This window comes from Pristiophorus japonicus, chromosome 6, assembly GCF_044704955.1.
Source record: "Pristiophorus japonicus isolate sPriJap1 chromosome 6, sPriJap1.hap1, whole genome shotgun sequence".
Lineage (NCBI taxonomy): Eukaryota > Metazoa > Chordata > Chondrichthyes > Pristiophoridae > Pristiophorus > Pristiophorus japonicus.
Window position 1 is genome coordinate 75,851,565 of NC_091982.1, and position 25,470 is coordinate 75,877,034.

Genomic DNA, 25,470 nt, shown 5'->3' on the forward strand with positions numbered 1-25,470 from the left:
ACCCTGATCTACATGAACAGGTAGAGAGCAAGCGGCTTCAACAAAGTACATATCATGATAGCGCAAATGTTTCACGCGAAATTGAAATCAATGAACCTGTATTTGTATTGAATTATGGACAAGGTCCCAAGTGGCTTCCCGGCACTGTCGTGGCCAAAGAGGGGAGCAGGGTGCTTCGGGTCCAACTTTCAAATGGACTCATTCACCGGAAACACTTGGACCAAATCAAACTCTGATTCACAGACAATCGTGAGCAACCCACTTTGGACCATACCTTTTTTGATCCCCCAACATACACACCAGTGGCAACCAGCACCATGGTTGACCACAAAGCAGAGCCCATCATTCACAGCAGCCCAGCAGGGCCCAACACACCAGGCAGCCCAGCAAGGCCAGCTGCACAGCAGCCCAGCGAGGGCCCAACAAATGATTCAACAATACCAACTTTCACGTCGAGACGATCAACCAGGGCAAGAAAGGCCCCAGATCGACTCACATTGTAAATAGTTACACTATTGACTTTGGCGGGGGGGGGGGGAAGAGTGTTGTTATGTATGTAAACTTGTATTTACTCTGTACAGCCACCAGAGGGCTCATCCCCTGGAGTCCCAAGGGATCCCATAATCCCTTGGGAGCACAGGTATTTAAGGAGGCCTCACAGGTTGGAGAGGCACTCTGGAGACCTGCAGTAAAAAACTAAGGTCACAAGTTACTTTGAGCTCACAGTGTTCAGTCTGACTCTTTCTCCATATATAACAACTGCAGCCTTACAAGCTCTGTGCTCCACCATCCCCTCCACCTTGGACAGGCCGAGAGATTTAATGGATAGGGGCTTCAATCACAGCACAATTAGAGTCTACTCTCCCATAGATCAGTGGGAGTGCAGAGCTGCAGACTGATAGCAGGGGCAATTATGCATGAAAGTAGAACATCTCTCTCAGGACCACAGCATGTCTGTATACTTGCTATCCCCTCAACCCATAGCTGGCCTGGTATCAGATAGCCAGTTGGGCCAGACTACCCCAGCAGCCGCCAAGAGGCTGCAGTCTGCAGTTGGACCTTCTAAACCCAAGCTCATAGATGTCACCACAAGCATGTCAAAAGCTCTCATCTGAGCCACACTGGGGAGCACTTAAGAAATCAGTTAAGGCAGACACTAGAGGCTCACATAAGCCATTAAAATGACAACCCTTGTGTGTGTGGACTGTTCTTGTAGTAGCTGGTGACCCTCCAATGTCAGATGCCATCAATACCAATGTTAGTGTTTGGATAGATGTAGTTTATTGGAGGGTGGAAGGATTGAAACAGATGTTGGACATGATTGTTAATGTGGGGGGATGGGGGAGGGACATCTTGCTAGTAATCCTTATCCAACGGTGGCTCCATACGTTGGCCCTGTTACAGCATTCAGAAAACTACAGGACCCTCCCACTGTTTGTATTGGAGGAAGCAACTAGACTTGCCCAGGCAGCAGTGTCATTGGCTGAGGTGCCCAGTGGTCTTCTTGATGAGGTTCTTGTTGACCCATGGATCTGATCATAGTGCAATTTGATGACTGAGAGTGTGTTCCTGCGAGGAGTCATGAGACAAGCATACAGGGGATTGCCCTTGTCCTCAATCAGCTAGCCTCTCACTGGCAGCGAACTGGCCACTCACTGATAGTGAAGTGGCCTCTCACTGGCAGTGAACTAGCCTCTCACTGGCAGTGAAGTGGCAAAAAGTGTGAGGACGGCGGATTGCCCTGCAAAATAAAAGCAGCAAGGCAGCTGCCAGGACAACAGACACAGGCCGGCATGTTGCACTGTAGGTGTTACGCTCATAATAAATGGTCAGACCAAGCACTGTGTGTAATGAGTAAGTGTGACCTTAGCTCCTTTATTGTAGTTCCAGAGAGCAGGTACCTCGTGGGTGGCCTGCTTATATACTCCCAAGGGATGCTGGGATCCTTTGTGACTCCAACAGGTAGGCCCTCTGGTGGACAGATGTGATGCAGGTTACAAGGGGTTAAATACATAACATCACTCCCCCGTGAAGTCAACAATACACTTATTTACAAGGTGAGATGATCTGGGGCTTTGCGTTCCCTTGTCGATCGTCTCGGTACAAATGCTGGTGTGGTTGGGTTGGTCAGTTCTTCATTAGGCTGTTGGGCAGCCAGCCTTGCCGGGCTGCTGGGGATGATGAGTTCGGTTTCGTGGTCAACTGTGATGTCAGTTGCCACTTGTGTGTGTGTTGGAGAGTCAAAGTTGGTGGTGTCCTCTTCAGGTTGTACATAGCTGTTGGTGAACTGCAGTTTAATTTGGTCTAAGTGTTTTCTGTGCGTTTGTCCATTGGTCAGTTTGACCTGAAATACCTTACTCCCCTCTTTGGCTGTGACCGTGCCAGCGAGCCATTTGGGACCATGTCCATAATTGAGCACAAACACAGGATCATCGATCTCAATATTGCATGACAAGTTTGCGCGGTCAGGGTACACACTCTGTTGATGCCGCTTGTCCTCTACGTGATCATGTAGATCAGGGTGGGCCAGAGAAAGCCTTGTTTTACACGCCCTTTTCATGACCAGCTCGGCTGAGGGAATCCCGGTGAGTGAGTGGGGTCTGGTGCGGTAGCTGAGCAGTACTCGGGACAGCCGGGTCTGCAGGGCGCCGTCCGACACGCGTTTCAAGCTTTGCTTGATGGTCTGAACTGCCCGTTCTGCCTGGCCGTTGGATGCGGGCTTGAACGGCGTAAATGTGACATGTTTGATCCCGTTGCAGTTCATGAATTATTTGAATTCAGCACTGGTGAAACATGGACCATTGTCGCTGACTAGGACATCAAGCAGGCCGTGCGTGGCAAACATGGCTCCTGGACTTTCAATGGTGGCCGTGGACGTGCTTACAGACATTATTGCACATTCAATCCTCTTTGAATAACCATCCACGACAACCAGAAGCATTTTTCCTAGGAATAGGCCCGCATGGTCTACATAGATCCTCGACCACAGTTTGGATGGCCAGGACCACAAACTTAGCGATGCCTCTCTGGGTGCATTGCTCAACTGAGAGCAAGTATTGCACTGGCGCACACATGACTCTAAATCTGAGTCAATGCCCGGCCACCACACGTGGCTATGGCTTTCATCAACACGATGCCTGGGTGGGTGCTGTGCAGTTCACAAATGAATGTGTCTCTGCCTTTCTTGGGCAAGACCACGCGATTGCCCCACAAAAGGCAGTCCGCCTGAAGGGACAGCTCATCTTTGCATCTGTGTAATGGCTTAATCGCTTCCTGAATCTCCACTAGGACACTGTACCAGCTCCCATGGAGGACAGTTTTTTTACCAAACACAGTAAAGGATCCTGGCTGGCCCAGGTCCTGATCTGGCGGCCCGTAACGGGTGATTTCTCGTTCTCAAATGCCTCCATGACCATGAGCAAGTCCGCTGGCTGTGCCATTTCCACCCCGGTGGTGGGCAATGGCAGCCGACTGAGAGCATCTGCACAGTTCTCTGTGCCCGGTCTGTGGCAAATTACATAGTTGTATGCCGACAGCATGAGCGCCCATCTTTGGATGCGGGCAGAGGCATTGGTATTAATCCCTTTGCTCTCCAAGAATAGCGTTATGAACGGCTTGTGGTCAGTTCCAAGCTCGAACTTGAGGCCAAATAAGTACTGGTGCATTTTTTTTACTCCGTAAACACATGCCAGAGCCTCTTTTTCAACCATGCTGTAGGTCCTTTCGGCCTTGGACAAACTCGTCGATGCATATGCAACTGGTTGCAAAATTCCCGATTCATTAGCCAGTTGTAACACACCCGACCCAGTATGACGACGCATTGCAAGCTAGCACCAATTGTTGACAAGGGTTGTACAGAACAAGCAGTTTGTTACAACACAGTAAATTTCTGGCTTTTTTAAAGGCAGCTTCTTGTGAATTCCCCATACACAGTCGCCTCCCTTGGGCAGTAGCGCATGCAGGGTTTCTAGCAGGGTGCTTAACCCAGGTAGGAAATTACCGAAGTAGTTAAGGAGTCCCAGGAACGAACGCAGCTGCGTCACATCCCATGGTCGCTGTGCGTTCTTGATGGCCTCTGTCTTGGCATCGGTGGGTCTGATACCGTCTGCTGCAATTCTCCTTCCTAAGAATTCGACGTCCTGTGCCAGGAAAACACACTTCGAGTGTTTCAACCTGAGCCCCACGCGATCCAACCGACTAAGAACCTCCTCCAGATTCTTCAAGTGCTCCATGGTGTCCCGACCTGTAATCAATATTTCATTCTGGAAGACCACTGTGCAAGGAATCGACTTTAGAAGGCTCTCCATGTTCCGCTGGAAGATCGCTGCAGCTGACCGAATCCCGAACGGGCACCGGTTGTAAATAAACAGACCTTTGTGCGTGTTGATTCAGGTGAGGCCTTTCGAAGACTCCTCCAGCTCCTGTGTGATGTAGGCCGAGGTCAGGTCCAGCTTGGTGAATGTCTTCCCTCCAGCCAGGGTCGTGAATTTGGGTAGCGGGTACTGGTCCTGCAGCGAAAAATAGTTAGTCGTTACTTTGTACTCCCTGCAAATTCTAACCGTACCATCCTCCTTGAGTACCAGAACAATTGGACTGGCCCAGTCATTGAATTCCACTCGTGCGATGATGCCTTCACATTGCAGCTTGTCCAGCTCGATTTCCACTTTTTCATGCATCATATATGGTACCGCCCGAGCCTTATGGTGGATGGGTCAGGTACCGGGAACCAAATGGATCTGCACTTTTGCCCCCGAGAAGCTTCCAATGCCTGGCTCAAATAACGAAGAGAATTTGCTTAGAACCTGGATACATGTGGTGTCATCGACTAACAGGAGTGCTTGGATGTCGTCCCAGTTCCAGCGGATTTTCCCCAGTCAGCTTCTGCCAAACAATGTGGGGCCATCCCCTGGCACAATCCACAGCAGGAGTTTGTATACTGCTCCATCGTAGGAGACTTTGACTTCAGCACGGACAATTACAGGGATTAGTTTCCTTGTATAAGTCCTTAGTTTGGTGTGAATGGGGCTGAGCTTGGGCCTGTGTGTCTTCTTCCTCCACAGCCTGTCGAAGGCCGTTTTACTCATTATGGATTGACTTGCCCCTGTCTCCAGCTCCATAGACACTGGAATAACGTTCAGTTCAACTTTCAACATTATTGGTGGGCATTTAGTTGTGAACGTGTGTACCCCGTACACCTCTTCCTCCTCCGTATGAGTCTCCAATTCCATCTGATCCACTGTGGACCGATCTTCCTCTGCAACGTGGTGGTTTACAGGGTTTGCAGGGTTTGCAGCTCGACTGCACATTCATTGGAGGTGTCCCATTGTTCTGCAACCATTGCCGCATAGTGCTTAAAGCAGCATTAATGGGACCGATGATTACCCCCGCAGCGCCAACGGGGTGTTAACTGCCTCGCATTAACTTATGATGGTGGACTCTGGGTCAATTGAGGTCGGGCCACAGCAGCCGGCATGTATGTTCTGACCTGTACATTTCTGCTCAAAACCGACGTTACTTTATGCACAGTACTGGCCAAAACTTCTTTGTTCTGTGAAATCTGCTTGGTGTTGTCGCTGGTGGATATAAATGCCTAGGCTATCGTTATGGCTTTACTCAGATTCGGAGTTTCTACAGTCAACAGTTTGAGAAGGATTGTCTCATGTCTGATGCATTTGTTCTAGGAATCCCTCAAACTCACAATGTCCTGCAAGGCGCCTTAGTTCGGTGACGTAGCTCACCATTTCCTGGCCCTCCAATCGTTGACACGTGTAGAACCGTTATCTCGCCATCAAAACACTTTCCTTAGGATTTAGGTGCTCCCGGACCAGCGTACACAGTTCTTCGTAGGATTTCTCTGTTGGTTTAGCCGGGGCCAGGAGATTCTTCATGAGGCCATATGTTGTTGCCCCACAGACAGTTAGGAGGATCGCCCTTCGTTTGGTCGCGTTCTCATCCACTTCCAGCTCATTGGCTATGCAGTATTGGTCAAGTCTCTCCACGAAGGCCTCCCAATCGTCCCCTTCTGAGAACTTCTCCAGGATGCCGACTGTTCTTTGCATTTTTGCGCGGTTGTTCATTAACTTGTCGCCAATTGTTATGCTCATAATAAATGGTCAGACCAAGTACTGTGTGTAATGAGCAAGTGTGACCTTAGCTCCTTTATTGTAGTTCCACAGTGCAGGTACCTCATAGGTGGCCTGCTTATATACTGTGCTCCCAAGGGATGCTGGGATCCCTTGGGACTCCAACAGGTAGGCCCTCTGATGGACAGGTGTGATGCAGGTTACAAGGGGTTAAATACATAACTGTAGGTGTTCACAACAGTTGGACATTAATGGAGTGGAAGCTCTTGTGATTCATGAAAGCAGTAGACTCATGTGAAGGAGCCCATAGGGTAATATGGGTGCAATCAATGTTACCCTGGATTTGGGGGAAGTCTCCAATCTGCAACACTGCCACAGCTCAATCCTGCTGTTTCTGCTAGTCCCTGAGGAATGAGATTAACATGTTAGCAAACATTGCATCAGTCACCTGATTAATGTAAGCATGAACTGCAGACTGACTGATGTTATTTGATAGGTACATTTACATATCCATTTTATGAAGTCATTGTGCATTCTGATTCCTGGAAGCAATTACTTTTAACTCATGATTCCCAGCTTTGTCTATTACCAGGATAGATATGTATAGCTCAGCATAGAAAAAACTGCAAGTCTGAACCACTTAGCTATTAGCAGCCAAAAATGAACATTTCTGCCTCCAACTGCAAGCGTTTACATTGCCATCAGGAATGAAATGTTTCTACCCTCACACTCACCCTCATCCTTGTTCAATTATACCAACTAACAGCATACAAGGGTAGGGACTTAGGTGTTTTATGCAATGTCCATGTAACATTTCTGTTAATGTGCTGTCAAACATTGAAACCTTTATTTTCAACACTTTGTGCTCTGGGACAAATATGTGTGCACCTTTGGAAGTGGCTTAGTGAGTTGCAGTGAATGGTGAGACATAATGGTACCCCCGGCAATGGTGATGAGTGTGAAAGGAATGGCTTGGACATTACAGGAATGCTTTATGTTGTTGGTGTGTGTTAAGTTCAGAATAACTTCATGAGACTGTGTTGTAAGCTCAAACCATTGTGACCTTGGTCTCTTTAATATAACTCCAAAGTGAGGCAGCAGCATGGTGGACCTCCTTTTAAGCCTGCTTGTTCCAGGGTGCACAGGTGACCTTAGGTCTCCCACAGGTGTGCCCCCTAGTGGCAAGTCTTACACATAGGTAGGGTTCACATACATAACAGTGTGGAGTGGTGCCGATCAGCACATAATGTGGCAGCCAGGGTGTACAGTGTCAAGTGAAGTAAATCTGGCCATGGTGAGGCCATCCCTGGCATCCCAGGCAGCAATGTGGTTGGGTGCTGATGCCCTGTGTCCTATGTAGCATCAGGTGGTTGCGGAGAAGGTTGGTGTTGCTGTTGGTGTGCCTGGTGATGTTGGTGTTGGGGTTCATCATGGTCATATTCTGAGGGCCAAGGTGACAGAGTGTAAATGGTTCCCATCCTGATGGGAGTCCATACCAGTTGAAGGTGAGATGATAGAAGCACTCTGTCAATGATGATAATGATGATAATGACCAACTAGAATATTCACCACCATTACCAAATAGCGTATCAAATAATTCAGTTCTTCTGTTGCCATTGGCCCATGCACAATAATTTATTATTTCCATATTTCATGATACCTGCATTATTGAATAGTAATAACTCAAAGATCAGCTGAAATGTTAGTGCCAGAAACTTTGGATTGCTACCGGGAATAAGTTTCATTCATAATCATGATTCCCGGTACTGATGTAATGTTCTGGCACTGATCCAGCCTTTTCTAGTTTACTGCTTGCTCTTACTCTTGTCAGAATCCACCTCTGCCTCTCCCAAAGTGAAACCATAATTTACAAGTGCTACCAGCAAACCTGTGAATTAGCAGTTGTGCTGTGTTGCATTTCCAAATTAAGTTAATGATTTATTAACCTCTGTCACACAATTAGTGAGGTACATGAAATACTAACAGCTTCCACATTAAATCATTAGCAATGTATGCTTCTTGTGCCAGTTCCTGAATTAAGGCCAACTGTACCATCCAGAACTCATACTCAGTTAACAGTTTTGCTTATGTAAACAGCATTTTTTAAAACATTTTTAGTCAGCATTGTTAACAGCTGCTGAATTAGATATCTACTATTTTATTAGATTTTGTGATATTCAGGTATTCCCAGGCTCAGCAAGAGCTGTCAGGGGGAGGACGGAAGAATATTGAAGTAAAATCAGCAATTGTGTGTGTATTTTGTATAACATGGACAGCAGATTTTTCTGCTTACTCTTTCTGAAGAACACATTTATAATTTTCTAAGATATAATGTAAGATATAATAACACTAACACATAACGGCCAAGGGAAATGTTTCAGCATGGTTTGTTAAAGGGTGACACTGGCAGATACGTTGGTACAGGTCGCCTGTCCATCCTGCTGATCAAGGAGACAAAGAATTAAAATATTATTTTTAAATTGGAAGGTGGTCACTTCTGACACTTCAGGCACAATGGAATACAATTGTACTTCAGAAAGGAAGATCATGCTTGACAAACTTGAGAAGGTGAGAGATATGATGGATACAAGAAATGCAGTGAATTTGGTGTACAAGGACTTTTTGAAAGTCTTTGACATTGTATAACAGAGGACATCATTGGAAAATATTAAGGACGGGAAATTCATATCCTTACCGCCACCTGTTAGCGCCAGCAATTCTTGGAAAAATGGCAGCTGCCGCTCTTGCACCAATTGGAGTCGGTCCCTGCGGCAGCCGCCATATTCGTGGGCACCTTTGCGCTGTCAGTAACCAGCAGAACCCTGTAAAATAAAACGGCGGTGTGATGAAGTCAGTCAGCATGCAATGCCGACTTAACGTCAACTATGCAAACTTCGACCCTAGCGCTCAATTCAGCACTGGGTCCTAACCACGCCCGGTTAAATTGGCATGAAGCAGGCTGACAGACACTGACAATGGCGATATCTGCAGCTGTTTAAAGGGACACACACATCAGTCAGGTAAGTTTGAATGGAAGGAAGTGGCCTTGGTTTAGGGGATTTTATTGAAGTCGTGTCTTGCTGCAATAGATGTGAAAAGTCTTTTAAGTATTTTGCTGCCGGATGCTTGCAGGGGCTTGGAGGCTAAGTGAATACCTTTGAGAAGATAGAGCATGCTGCGAATATTCAGCAGGCCACACTACATCTGTGGAGTTCACGTCTCAGGTCGACATGCTGCCTGACCGACTGAGTATTTGCAGCATCTTATACTGTCATTTCACATTTACAGCATCCGCTTGCAGAGGGAAGAGGAAGACGGAGAAAAGGAAGTCGCAGAAGAGCAAGATGCACAAGAGGAGGAAGCTGAAGAGGAGGAATCAGATGGAAGGATGCAACCCAAACAGCCCCTTTGTGGCTAGAATATCCAGGAGGAAATCATCTGCCTGCGGTACACTGGCTGGGCAGGCTGCCTGTTTTTGTTGACCCACTGGCTGGGAAGGCTGCATTTCGTGGGTGTGTGAAATGAGGAAGACACAAGGGTGGGGTTGTGGTGACGGACGGGCAGGAAACCTAGAGGTGCATGCGAGAAGGGGGATAACGTATGATGATACCCATATCTTGTATCCTTTCAGCCCCACAGCTGGCCAAGGGCTCAGCCATGCCCTTACCAAGACTGGCCAGCACTGTCTCCTCCAAAGGGGTGAGGTGAGGCTAGGGATGGTAGATGTGCATCTACCATCCCTAGGATAAGGGGTAAGCCATTTAGGACCGAGATGAGGAGAAACTTCTTCACCCAGAGAGTGGTGAACCTGTGGAATTCTCTACCACAGAAAGTTGTTGAGGCCAATTCACTAAATATATTCAAAAGGGAGTTAGATGTAGTCCTTACTACTAGGGGGATCAAGGGGTATGGCGAGAAAGCAGGAAGGGGGTACTGAAGTTGCATGTTCAGCCATGAACTCATTGAATGGCAGTGCAGGCTCGAAGGGCCGAATGGCCTACTCCTGCACCTATTTTCTATGTTTCTATGTTTCTATGTGCCTCGACATTGGTGCGGGTTGTTGGTAGGTGAGTGGTTGGGTGTCCTTCATTGAGCAGTGTGTGAGTCTAGTGGTGCAGTTGGTAAGTGCTTGCCAGCTCCTTGCTAGCAGCGAAGTGCACGTGGCCCATAAGAGAGGTGGCATGGAAATGGGGGCTCTTCTCAAAGCGCTCCAACTTCTCCCCCATTGCCACCCCGTCAGTCAGAGTCCCAAATGCTTCCTCGGATTCTGATGACCAAGTTTGCCCCTACACAGTCACAGGAGGAGTAGACTTTGGCGGGGGTATTACAGGCTCCAAAACCCAGAGAACGTCTGCCAAAAGTGTCTATGCAGTCGCAGCCGGGATATGAGCAGCCTGCAGCTATCTCTGCTGAAGGCACAGGGGTTGCACCTTGCAGCAGCACTCCCAAACAAAAAATGACACAAAAGTAGATACACAATGGTAAGCACATGGGTTTAATCAACAAATGTTAGTGCTAAATTTCAGTTGTTTTAATTGGACACATAAATGTTTTTCTTTGCACCAATTTCAGGTCTTGTCCATTTTTGCCTCATACTTTGGAAGTGGCTTTGTCACTTGGAGTGAATAGTGACACATTATTTAACTTCGAGCATTGGGCCTTTGGGTACAAGCAATGGCTTGGGTCATTGTACGGACACTTTATGGTGTTATTTGGGAGGTGGGGGGGTTGTGGGGAGTTAGTACAGCATGTGGTAGGCATGTGGCTGCATTGGAGTAAATTAAGTAAATATGGCCATAATGAGGCCATCCTGGACCTTCTAGGCAGCAATGTGTGCCATTGCTAATGGCATCTGCATCTCAGCTTCAACCTGCTCCTCCTCTGCCTCCTCCTTCTTGTCTTCCACCTGCTTGTCCTTCTCTTCTTCCTCCTCTGAAGAAGCTGTGTGCTGTGAGCCATGCTCCTCCTACAGCTTCAATCTTCGCTGCTGCGCTATGTTGTGAACCGCGCAGCAGACACCAATGAATCAGGAGACCCTGGCTGGTGTGTACTGAGGGGCTCCTCCAGATCTGTTGAGGCATCTGAGATGCATCTTCAGCATGCCGATTGTTTGCTCTATGACACATCTGGTGGACATGTGGCTGTCATTATAACACTCCTCAGCCTCAGTTCTTGGCCTCCTCAGAGATGTCTGGAGCCATGTCTTCAGTGGCTAGCCCATGTCTCCAAACAGCCAACCGAGAAGCGTGTTTGGAGGTCCAAAGAGCTGAGGGAGGGTAGACTGGCGCAGCACGAAAGAATTATAAAAGCTACCAAGGAATCTGGTGCACATATGTATAATCATCTTTTTATGGCTGCAGACGAACTGCACATTGAGGGAGTGGAAACCTTTGCAGGTCACAAACACTCCTGGGTGATGATGGTGTGCCCTGATGGCCACATGTGTGCAGTAGATGAAGCCCGGCACTCGTGGGAAGCCAGCCAGAGCGGCAAAGCCGAGCACCCGCTTAGTAACACTGGCCTCATCAGTGGCAAAGTTGATTTAATTGGCTGGCTTGTGAAACAGGGCATCGGGCACCTGGGTGATGCATCTGTGGGAGGCAGACTGCGAGATCCCGCAAATGTCTGCTGCAGATCATTGGAAGGATCCTGAGGTGAAGATGTTGAGGGTGGCGATGACTTTGACAGCCACTGGCAAGGAGTGTCCACCAGGACCTCTGGGCAGCAGGTCTTGCTCTAGCAATCTGCAAATGTCTGCAATGACCTGGCACAATAGCCTGAGCTTCCTGAAGCACTGCTGCTCAGGCATGTTGAGGATGCTCATCCTCTGCCTGTATATCCTGTGTTGGGGGTATCGCCTCCAGCATGGTGCTGCCCTGTGGCGTTCCCCGCTCTCCTGTGGAGCATCAGGACATTGAGGAGAAGGCTACTATTATGGTTTCTGCTGTTGCTGCTGGTGTGGCTGGTGTTGTTGGTGGTGGGGCTCATCTTGGTCTGATTCTGAGGCAGTATAAACAATACCCATGCTGATATAGTAGATGGCAGGTGGCGTAGTGATCAGAGGGCCAATCGCTCAATGTTCTAATACTGAGTAACAATGTGGTGAGAGTGGCTCCAGAGGTTGCAGAAATTACCTGCAAACTCCAGAAACCTTAGTCTGTGCACAGAATGAAGTCAGCAACAGCCTTTTTCTTAGGCAACTAATGAGGTGTAAGGTGTGTCTATTTACCTACCATTCCCAGCTGTCAATTAATGCCCTCGCACAATGGCCATTGGGCCTCTGCCTCACCTTCACAGGCGTGGTTCCCGAGCTGCGTGCTTCCCGCGCTCATGCATTTAAATTCAGAAGTTGCAGTTAAAAACCCACTAAAGTGTCTGATAACAAAGATTTAATGAGTTTGATTAGGTTGCCCACCTCTCCTGATCGGATTCGTGGCGTGCTGGCAAACGCATCCAAGTTAAAGGCGCAAGGAGGCGGGATGATGCCGGGTTCCCAACGCGCTGCCTATTTTCACTATTTTCACAGCCGACTTGCCTCCAAATCCGCACGCAGGACAATGGGAAAATTCCGGCCTAGGAGTTAAGGACAGTTTCTCAGGTTGGACGTGAACAGTGATATCTCACAGGGTTCTGTTCTGGGACTGTTTTTGCTCACTATATATTAATGAGTTGATTAGAGACCTGAGGAGAATGGGGTCCAAATTTTCCTATGATACTAAACTAAGAAAGAAAGTAAATAATTCTGAGGACTAAAGGAAACTACTAGGAGATATTGATAAGATGGTAGAATGGGCTAAAAAGTGGGAAATGGAATTCAATGTCAGTAATTGTGAGGTACCACATTTTTTTTTAAAGTATCGATTATACTTTCAAGATGGGAAGGTTGTTTGAAGTTGAAAAGCAAAGGGATTTGCGAGTTCAGGTTCACCAGACACCAGACACCTCGTGGATAAGGCCATAAAAAGCAAATGCAATATTGGGTTTATGACAAGACGTAAAGGGCTAGAAATTCCATAGCATTCCGTTTAGGACGCTAACTTTTTAAATCTCGGAATAGTATCACCAGGCAATAATGATTTTCTCCTCCTGGGAAATTCAGCTTTAGTGCTCCAAGAGGGAAGTGGAGCGCTAAATCAAATGCTAACCACTTCTCTTCGGGCGCTAAAATGCAAGAGCAGAGTGGTAGCGGCAAAGCACTGATCAATGTGGAGTGTAATCTCTCCAACTCAGTTCTCTTGTGCATCCTCCACTCCCTTCACTCCACCATTGGTCGCTGTGCCTTCAGCCATAGGCCCTAAACTCTGGAATTCCCTCATAAACCTCTCCATCACTCCACCTCGCTTTCCTCTAAAACCCTCCTTAAACCTAACCTCTTTGACCAAGCTATGGCTTAAGATCTCCCTCTTTGGCTCAATGTCAATTTTTGTCTCAATACTCTCCTAAGATGCTCCTTGGGATATTTTCCTACGTTAAAGCTACTATATAAATGTAGTGCTGTTGTTTGCCAAAGTCAGGTGGTCTCTGATGTGTAAACAGATGCTGAAAATTGTACAATCACAAAGACAGCTTCTTGACTTGTTACCAGTATTTGAAGATCAGAACTTGGGAAATATTCAACAAGAACTTGTGACAATTATACACAAATCATAAGCATCCAATCAATTTGGATACTTGTCAGGGCTGATCAATAGCTGAAGGAAAGCAAAAGACATCTGGCTGGTTTTCAGAATAATTTGTAGATTCCAATTGGAATGCACTCGGAGGAAAGAATGACAAATCATGAGCAATACAATACAAATCTGGACTCCCACTCTCTGAGAGCCTGGAATTTTAGTTACAAGTGAGGGATGACTCCACCACTAAAATGATGGATGACTGGAAAGGTCTGGGGCCTGTATTCATAAAAATATTATGCACATTTATTTTGTTTAACTGCCTAAAATAGAACGAGTCTCAACATTGCAGATTATCTACATTTTTATTTAGCACGGATAATGGCTCTTGGAATGTGTGGGCTGTAACCTCTTCTTGCAAAACATACTAACTGTAAGATATATGTTTGTTTTGATGGACCCTATTAAGCCCTGTGAGACATGGTCAATATCTTACTCGGTTGACAGTTTCCCCACAAAGGTTTGATAAACATTGTTCATTTTCCCCAGACCCTTCCCAATAAAACAAGATTTTCTAGGCTCCATTTGAATTTTAACTGGGTTAGTGTCTTCACTTTGGATCAGAAGTCAGGCTTTACTTTAGAAACCTTCATTGTTGACTTGAATGTAACAGCATTGGTACATCACATTGTACTTATCTTTACTCTTAATGTAATCCAGTTGTGATGACTAAACAGCAAAGATTGTGGTTTGTATCAACTTCTTACTATAGAACTATTTAACCAAAAAGCACAACTCCTTTCTAAGTTATATAATTTGAAAAATCTAAAGTTTTTAGTTTGTTTTCCCTCTTAGATCACAAAATCATGGTATTCAATACTTGAGCCATATAACAAAACTAATTGTATTTATCATTATCATTATCATAGGTGGTCCCTTGACTTAAGACACTTCAAAGAGACTTAGTCAAAAAAGCATATATTAGGAGGGCTGACCACAAGCTTAGTCAAAGAGGTGGGTTTTAAGGGGCGTCTTGCAGGAGGAGAGATGGAGGGGTTTAGGGTAGGAATTTCAGATTGTGAGGCCTAGGACAACACAGCAATAAAAGGTGGGAGAAGGAAGGGTGGATCTACAAGAGTCCAGAGTCAGGGGAACTGAAAGTTTAGCAGGTGATTTTGGGTTGGCCGAGGATGCAGAGATAGGGAGGGTATTTAAACACAAGATTGAGAATTTTAAATTTGAGGCTTTGGGGGACCAGGAGTCAACGTAGGTCAGTAGGACAGGGGTGATCAGTGAGTTGCAGCTGGTATGAGATAGAGTGCTGGCAGCATAGGTTTAGATGGGCTAAAGTCTACAGAGGGTGAAGCATCAGAGGCTGGCCAGGTGATCATTGCAATAATTGAGTCTGGAGAGGACATATATGAGAGTTTCAGCAGCAGCAAGACAATGCCTTGGGAGGGTGATGGAATCAATGGAAAGGGAACAGAGTTTGTGGTGACTGCCAATGATGATGACTTTAGCTAGAGGAAATTGTAGCTGATCTAAGTCTGGATGTTGGGCAAGAAGGCTGACAGCACAGAGGCAATACAGCAGTTGAGAGAGGTGGTGGAGAGCTAGAGTTGAATGTCATACTGGTAGCAATACTGTGGAGGAGGATTTCCTGGAGTATATAAGGGATGGTTTTCTAGATCAATATGTCGAGGAACCAACTAGAGAGCAGGCCATCCTAGATTGGGTCTTTTGTAATGAGAGAGGATTAATCAGCAATCTTATTGTGAGAGGCCCCTTGGGGAAGAGTGACCATAATATGGTAGTATTCTTCATTAAGATAGAGAGTGACACAGTTAATTCAGAAACTAGGGTCCTGAACTTAAAGAAAGGTAACTTTGATGGAATGAGATGTGAATTGGCTAGGATAGACTGGCGAATGATACTTAAAGGGTTGACAGTAGATAGGCAATGGCAGACATTTAAAGACCACATGGATGAACTACAACAATTATACATCCCTGTCTGGCGTAAAAATAAAATGGAGAAGGTGGCTCAACTATGGCTAACAAGGGAAATTAGGGATAGTGTTAAATCCAAGGAAGAGGCATATAAATTGGCCAGAAAAAGCAGCAAACCTGAGGACTGAGAAAAATTTAGAATTCAGCAGAGGAGGACTAAGGGTTTAATTAGGAGGGGGAAAATAGAGTATGAGAGTAAGCTTGCAGGGAACATAAAAACTGACTGCAAAAGCTTCTATAGATATGTGAAGAGAAAAAGATTAGTGAAGACTAATGTAGGTCCCTTGCAGTCAGAAACAGGTGAATTCATAATGGGGAACAAAGAAATGGCAGACCAAGTGAACAAATACTTTGGTTCTGTCTTCACTAAGGAAGACACAAATAACCTCACGAAAATATTGGGGACCGAGGGTCTAGCGAGAAGGAGGAACTGAGGGAATTGAGGGAAATCCTTATTAGTCAGGAAATGGTGTTAGGGAAATTAATGGGATTGAAGGGTGATAAATCTCCAGGGGCAGATAGTCTGCATCCCAGAGTACTTAAGGAAGTGGCCCTAGAAATAGTAGATGCATCAGTGGTCATTTTCCAACATTCCATGGACTCTGGATCAGTTCCTATGGATTGGAGGGTAGCTAATGTAACCCCACTTTTAAAAAAAGGAGGAGAGAAAACAGGGAATTATAGACCGGTTAGCCTGACATCGGTAGTGGGGAAAATGCTGGAATCAATTATTAAAGATGTAATAGCAGGGCATTTGGAAAGCAGTGACAGGATCGGCCAAGTCAGCATGGATTTATGAAAGGGAAATCATGCTTGACAAATCTTCTAGAATTTTTTGAGGATGTAACTAGTAGAGTGGATAAGGGAGAAACAGTGGATGTGGTGTATTTTTGACAAGATCCCACACAAGAGATTAGTGTGCAAAATTAAGGCACTTGGGATTGGAGGTAATGTATTGACGTGGATAGAGAACTGGTTGGCAGACAGAAAACAAAGGATGGGAATAAATAGGTGCTTTTCAGAATGACAGGCAGTGACTAGTTCAGTGCTGGTTCAGTGCTGGAACCCCAGCTATTTAAAATATATATTAATGATTTAGATGAAGGAATTTAATGTAATATCTTCAAGTTTTCAGATGACACTAAGCTGGGTGGCAGTGTGAGCTGTGAGGAGGATGCTAAGAGGCTGCAGGGTGACTTGGACAGGTTAGGTGAGTGGGCAAATGCAAGGCAGATGTAGTATAATGTGCATAAGTGTGAGGTTATCCACTTTGGTAGCAAATACACGAAGGCAGATTATTATCTGAATGGTGACAGATTAGTAAAAGGGGAGGTGCAATGAGACCTGGTATCATGGTACATCAGTCATTGAAAGTAGGCATGCAGGTACAGCAGACAGTTAAGAAAGCAAATGGCATGTTGGCCTTCATAGCGAGAGGATTTGAGTATAGGAGCAGGGAGGTCTTGCTGCAGTTGGTGAGACCACACCTTGAGTATTGTGTGCAGTTTTGGTCCCCTAATCTGAGGAAGGACATTCTTGCTATTGAGGGAGTGCAGCGAAGGTTCACCAGACTGATGCCCGGGATGGCAGGACTGACATATGAAGAAAGACTGGACCGACTAGGCTTATATTCATTGGAATTTAGATGAATGAGAGTGGATCTCATACAAACATATAAAATTCTGACGGGATTGGACAGGTTAGATTCAGGAAGAATGTTCCCGATGTTGGGGAAGTCCAGAACCAGGGGTCACAGTCTAAGGATAAGGGGTAAGCCATCTAGGACTAAGATGAGGAGAAACTTCTTCACTCAGAGAATTGTGAACCTGTGGAATTCTCTACCACAGAAAGTTGTTGAGTCCAGTTCGTTGGATATATTCAAAAGGGAGTTAGATGTGGCCCTTACGGATAAAGGGATCAGGGGGTATGGAGAGAAGGCAGGAATGGGGTACTGAAGTTGCATGATCAGCCATAATCATATTGAATGGTGGTGCAGGCTCGAAGGGCCGAATGGCCTGCTCCTGCATCTATTTTCTATGTTTCTATGTTTCTATGTCATCAGCATATGTGCAGAAGCTCATACCATGTCTGCAGAAAGTATCACCTGGAAGCAGCACAGTGCGGAGAAAAAGGTCAAGGATAGATCTTTCGAGGAATCTGGAGGTAACGATAAAAACTGTGACGAGAAACCATTGTTGGAGAGACTCTGGATATAATCAGATAGTTAAGAATTGAATCAGAGTAGACCCACCAAGCTGGAAAGCAAAGGAAAGGTGTTGAAGAAGAATGGTGTTGTTGGCTGTGCCAAAGCCTGCAAAGAGGTTAAGGAGAATGAGGATGGATAATGCTCCACAGTCACAATCACAGTCACAGTGGTAAAGGGGCAATAAAAATATTCAAATTCTAAGAGTCCAGTAGCATGGTGGCTATTTGCACACCCTTTGTTTCTTTAATGTATCATGCGTCTGTCCGTTACTTAACTGAGATGACTGTGACACCACTCTCCTCCTGATTCTTATCTCCACATGAAATGTTAATTTCTACACAGATGCTAACTGACCTGCTGTGTGTTTCCAGCATTTATTCTTGGTACTTGGCAAGGAAGACAAGAAAAACACCTTTCAAATGAAATTTAAGCAAAATATTTTACCAAACATTTCAAACTGATCCAAGAATTCTACCCATTTGCACTTGGCACAATGATTAGAAATGCAGTACTCGGAGTGGTACCGGCTGTGTCTCAGAGAGCTTATTTCCCAACACCTCCCAATCAGTGCTATTAATGGCCAAGAAATGTTGCCATTTCATATAAATTTGTTTTGATATAACTGGAAAAGGAATGATTTATTTGCACAATTTACAGGAACCTTGGATCTCAGGTACATTTTTTCTGAATGTTTTTAAAGTGGTGCCAATCAGTTTAATACAAATGAAATACCACAGTGACAGTCTGTTCCAGGCTGCAAGTTACCAGGGAGTAGCTTCACTTTACAGGGGAGGACTCTCTGTTAAATAGGTTTTTGAAATATTAACAGGTGAGTAGTAAACAGCTAGCCGCATGTCCTTTGCTTATTCTCTCTCAGTCTTCCTTGACAGCTGTCCTTTACCATAAAGCTTGGTTATTTGTAAGTTTTGTCCCTCCACTGTGTTTTAAACAAATATACATCTGATAAACAAATCACAAACTGTCAGCATTTTTATTAATAGAAAACTGATACGGCAATCATGCTGGCATCAGTATTGTAATAACATCCTTATTCCTGGTTCCATGGTGAGGAAAAGAGGAAGCTTTTGTTTTTATTTATTTGGGGGATGTGGGTGACACTGGCAAGATCACATTCATTGTCCATCCCTCGTTGCCCGGAGAAGGTGATGGGCCTTCTCCTTGAACTAGTGAAGTCTTTGTGCAGACAGCATTTCTAGGAACACTGCAGCTTCCTAAAGTAATGAGAATCGGATGGAGTATCTAGAAATGTCGACTGCTACATTTTAATTATAGATACCAGTGTGGCATATAAACTGTGCATTTGAATTGTGTAGGGAGGTAAATATTAAGGCTTCAGAGGCCATACGGAGACACATAAGTATGCACGAACATGCAGCTGGGTGTGTGTGTATGTGCAGGAACGATTTTAACTCTCCCTAATCAGTGGGAACTGATTGGGGGGACGACGTTAAAATGGAGGGGTGCCATTTCTGGCCCCGTTCCCGTTGATCAGAGATTTTAACGCTACTGATTTTGACGACAGATGAGGCTCCCACCAGAGTCCGCAGGAACCTCATTAATAAATGCAAAGAGACGGTCCAGGACATACATGCGATCCCCATGGAATTTTAACCAGCTCTTGAACGGGGTCCTGCTATGGCTGCCCCGCCAGGTTAATCTGTTGGGATGCCAACGAGGGTGGCGAAGATAAGTTTGGAAAAAACTTTCCTTGGTGGGGCCCAGAAGAGCAGAAGTGCTACTTGGAGCACCAGAAGGAATGATTGGGCTTCTGCTGCCCAGGCCTCCCCCTCCTCCAATCATGAGACCCTCAGAACAACACCCTCCCCGACTTACCTTGCCACCAGGATGCCCCATTCCTGGCCTTGTCAGCCAAGCAGCTGTCACGTTCCGCTGGAAACAGCTGAGCAGCCAATCAGCGACATTCAAATAAAGCTCGGCAATTAAAATCTGCTGGGGCTCTGCCTCCCACTTCCTAATGGTTACCATCCACTCCCACTGGCTTTCTGCTGGGAGTTAAATAAGTGTGTGTGTGGATGTGTGCATGTAAGATGATTTGGGATGAGTGCCGCATCAGTTGCAGCCAACTCATTGATTCTGAGCCAATTTTGGATACAACTTGCCATTTTGCCTTGGATCCCATGGATTTTTACTTTCATGACCAGTCTGCCATGTGAGACCTTATCAAAAGTCTTGCTAAACTACATCATATGCACTGCCCTCATCAAGCCTCCTGATGGTATCACCAGAGCAGCATTATGCCACTGAGCTCAGTGATGCAGAGAAGCTTCACCCTTGGGCACTGGGACACTGACTAAAGTGTGGTATTAACACAATGAAAATGTTGTGGTCTCAAGCAAAGGGAAATGGTCGATGGGTATTTTTGTAACTGGAAGGCTGTTTCTAGTGGTGTTCCACAGGGCTCGGTGCTGGGTCCCTCGCTTTTTGTGGCATGTATGAATGATTTAGACTTGAATGTAAAAAGAAAGACTTGGATTTATCTAGTGCCTTTCACGACCAAATGAAGTACTTTTGGAGTATAATCACTGTTGTAATGTAGGAAATGCAGCAGCCAATTTGTGCACAAGCAAGCTCTCACAAACAGCAATGTGACAATGACCAGATAATCTGTTTTTGTTACGTTGATTGAGGGATATATATTGGCCAGTACATCGGAGTCTCCCCTGCTCTTCTTTGAAATAGTGCCTTGGGATCTTTTACGTCCACTTGAGAGAGCAGACGGGGCCTCGGTTTAACGTCTCATCCAAAAGACAGCACCTCTGACAGTGCAGTGCTCCCTCAGCACTGCATTGGAGTGTCAGCTTAGATTCTTTGTGCTCAAGTCCCTTAAGTGGGACTTGAGCCCACATCCTTCTAACTTGGAGTCTAGAGTGTTACCAACTGAGTCACAGCTGTAGGGGGTACGATTAAGAAGTTTATAGATGATACAAAAATTGGCCATGTGGTTGATAACGAAGAAGAAATCTGTCGACTGCAGGAAGATATCAATGAACTGGTCAGGTGGGCAGAACAGTGGCAAATGGAATTCAATCCGGAGAAGTGTGAGGTAATACATTTGGGGAGGGCTAACAAGGCAAGGGAATACACATTAAATGGTAGGACACTGAGAAGTGTAGAGGAGCAGAGGGACCTTGGAGAGCATGTCCACAGATCCCTGAAGGTAGCAGGACAGGTAGATAAGGTGGTTAAGAAGGCACATGGAATACTTGCCTTCATTAGCTAAGGCAAACATTATAAGAGATGGGAGTTCAAGCTTGAACTGTTTAAAACACTAATTAGGCCACAGCTAGAGTACTGCGTGCAGTTCTGGTCACCACATTACAGGAAAGATGTGATTGCACTAGAGAGGATACAGGGGAGATTTACGAGGATGTTGCCTGGACTGGAGAATTTTAGCTATGAGGAAAGATTGGATCGGCTGGGGTTGTTTTCTCTGGAATAGAGGAGGTTGAAGGAAGACCTGATTGAGGTGTATAAAATTATGAGGGGCTTAGATAGAGTGAATAGGAAGGACTTATTTCCCTTAGCAGAGGTGTCAACAACCAGGGGTAGTGGAGGTCTGGAACTCGCTGCCTGAAAGTGTGGTAGAGGGGAAACCCTCACCACATTTAAGCAATACTTGGATATGTACTTGAAGTGTTGTAACCTGCAGGGCTACGGACCTAGAGCTGGAAAGTGGGATTAGGTAGGATAGCAATTTGTCGTCCAGCACGGACACAATGGGCCAAATAGTCTCCTTCTGTTCTGTAAATTTCTATGATTCTATGTTTAGCATTATCTATTTAAATGAAAATACATTGTCAAAAAAAGATATAGAAAAACAAAAGCAAACGATATTAAAGTTGATCCTGATACTTGCAAACAGTTTAATTTGAAAAAGGATAATTAATGGTGAGACCCCCTTTAAGCAGAAGATATTTAGGTTGTTAAGGAGGCTTCCATTTCTGAAGTGACATATTATATTGAAACATTTCAAAGTGCTTTCATACGGTGAATTTCCTTCGGAGAACTATGACCCTTGTTATGTGGGGCAAACACAGCAGCAACAATGTCCCACAGACAGTGGTGAGATGATTGACCAGTCAATCTATTGCTTTGTGGTGGTATTCATTGAGGGAACAATGTTGACCAGGACATGGGAAGAACTTCTTGCTCTTCTTTGAACAGCATCATGAGACATTCAATGTGCACCTGAACAGGTAAATGGGATCTCAGTTAAATGTCATCCTCATTTAAGAGAATACCTAAATGAATGAGTTGGTGCTCTTTAGTACAGTACATATAGACTTCACTTCATTGATAAGCTTATGTTTTAGGACTATTTTAAATCTGAGCCAATGGAGTGACACTGGGCATGAACCCACACCAGCAGAACAAATACCACTACATATGCCTGCCTCAAGAGGAAGGCACCACTAATATAAGTGACTTAGTCAACTTAAAAGTGCATGCTTTGAGTGTTAGATAAGGAACTGGTTTTCATCGTCAAGGAGACAGACACAGTCCAGAGGCCCACCGGCCACCAAAGTCTTCAAGCAAATCAGTGGAGATCATGTGATCTCACTTCCTACTGTCTTGAGTGAGGTCCTTATTCACAAAACTGTTCATGATTCCAAATAAATGTGACTTCATGCACATTTTCCCCCAAAATGGAAGAAATTGTGCAGATTCCGGGGGCTGGGGGGTATGTGCAAATTGCCCTCTGCCCCGTTTCGGGTGGATAATTCGAATTACCGCCCAAAGGGAGTCAGAACGAAGAGTCGGAAAATTTGTCTCTTTAACTCTGACACCACCTCCCAGCGCTTTGAGGCGTTGTTTGAGGCGGTGTGAGGGCGGGTTCGGGTCAAGTAATTTCAGCCCCTACATGTATGTGAGGAAATCCTTGATACATTTCGGAAGATTACACTGAATTTTATGATTCCATGCTATGTCGCACATCCGATATCACCAGTTGCGCAATCGGCCCATAATTTTGTTAATATAGAATTATAATTTTCCATTCATTTCTGGCTGTACTACAGCTACGGCTGTGTGAATTCTTAGCACATGCAGTATCAGGAATTCAGCAGAATATAATTTTAGGGCAAAAAAGTATGGATAGTAAATATATTCTTTCCATGAAACCCCTAGTTCGTGCAAAGTTAATGTGTAGCACCCATGCTTATTGCAGTAGTGACATGGGAAAAGTGCATGTGGTGAAATGGGTGATGGATCTAATCATCAGTTTTCCACCAAATTGAAATCCATATGCTTACCAGTGGATTTCTGAAAATGCTTAAGGACAGGCTTTTTGATTATTGCAAGCATTTGGCATAGGACGTGTTTCTGTTTAAAACAGCACAAATATCTTTTACTTGCTGTTGATTGCATCATCTTCTTCATTCATACATCCTTAGCTCACACCTTTTCAACCACTTCCTGTGTCAATCACCTGAATGACTCCATCTGTCATAAAACATGGAATGGATATAGCACAAGATGTGGAATTGACACATCGCAGAAAATGATTTGTTTGTGATTAACGATACGATAGTGCAGTAAGTCCATCACCACCTCCAGTTCACAGAGATCAAGGACTACCGCAATCCTAAAAGCACTTCACAGACACATAGCATCCTGCCCCCTGACAGACACACGCCATCACGCCCCTCACATATTCCTGCCACTGATGGAGCAGGCACAAGAAGCACAAGATTAGGTTCTATAATACATCAGCTCAGGGCCTCAGCTATTTACAATCTATATTAATGACTTAGATGAAGGGACCGAGTGTAATGTATCCAAGATTGCTGATGATACAAAGCTAGGTGGGACAGTAAGCTGTGAGGAGAACACAAAGAGCCTGCAACGGGATATAGACAGGTTAAGTGAGTGGGCAATAAGGTGGCAGATGGAGTATAATGTGGGGAAATGTGAGGTTATTCAATTTGGTAGGAAGAATAGAAAAACTGAATATTTTTTTAAATTGTGAGAAACTATTAAATGTTGGTGTTCAGAGAGATTTAGCTGTCCTTGTACAGAAACATAGCACGTTAGCATTCAGGTACAGCAAGCAATTAGGAAGACAAATGGCATGTTGGTTTTTATTGCAAGCGGGTTGAAGTACAACAGTAAGGAGTCTTATTACAATTGTACAGGGCTTTGGTGAGACCTCACCTGGAGTACTGTGCACAGTTTTGGCCTCCTTATCTGAGGAAGGACATGCTAGCTTTAGAGGCAATGTAACAAAGGATCACGAGATTGATCCCTCGGATAAGAGGGTTGTCCTGTGAGGAAAGATTAAGTAGATTAGGCCTATTATCTCTGCAGTTTAGAAGAATGAGAGGTGATCTCATTGAAACATATAAGAGTCTGAGGGTCATTGACAGGGTAGGTGCTGAGAATCTACCCTGGTTGTTTACACTGGCTGGAGAATCTAAAAGTGGGCATCATAGTCTCAGAATAAGGGGTCGGCCATTTAAGACTGAGATGAGAAGGAATTTCTTCACTCAGAGGGTGAATCTTTAGAACTCTCTTCCCCAAAGGGCTGTGGATGCTGAGTCATTGAGTATATTCATGGCTGAGACAGATAGATTTTTGGGGGCCGAAATTGGTGAAGACGAAGGGCCGCCCAAGTGCTGCCCAAAGGACCGCTGATGGGCGCTGAGATAGCCGATGGCACTTTGGGCGGGAGTTTTGGCAAAAAGGTCCTTGAAAGGGCGTCTGGTGGCAAAAGAGGGACTTACGCTGTTAATCTGGGTGGCAGCGGGCGGAGCTATCAATCTTGGCGGCAAAGGCTCTTGCAGCCCAAGTGCCGCCGAGGATGGAGTCGGACCCACTGAGGGTCGAAGAGCTGAAAAGAAAAATCAATGAGAAAAAAACAGAACACCTTCAGGGGACCCCATTCAGGTAAGTCACTGTAAGAATTTTTTTTTTAAAATGTTCACTAAACTTATTTTACAGGTCTACATACCTACCATCGGGGCTAGACCAGCCTCCACGCAGCAGTCCTTCCCCCTTCTGGCTCCGACTCCAAGCTGCACCAATCTGGCATCTCGGCGGGTGGGAGGTGACTTGCGCCACTTGGCCGTCCGCTGACATCAGCAGGCGTTTCCCAGCGGTTCTCCCCTCCCGCCCGCTCCAACCTAACTGCAAACTGGCACAGGGCGGAACCCGAAGAGGAATGTTGGTGGATCTCGGCGGCAGTCGGCGGTAAGGCCATCAATTTCAGTCCCTTGGACTCGAGGGGAATCAAGGGATTATGGGATCAGATGGGAAAGTGGAGTTGAGGTCGAAGATCAGCCAAGAGCTTATTGGATACGAAGTGTGCACGCAACCGGCGAGACCTCGCAGAAGCCCATTCTTGGCGCGATACGCATACCCGGGGAACCGGCTTTTCCAATCTGTCAACATTTTTTTAGAAAGATTATACGCATCCCCACAGGAAGGACATCCGCGCGGTAGAGATTGGGATATTTGCCTAGGTGTAGGCGTATAGTCCACACTTTTACCAGCATAACACTTTTAAAACATAGAAAAAT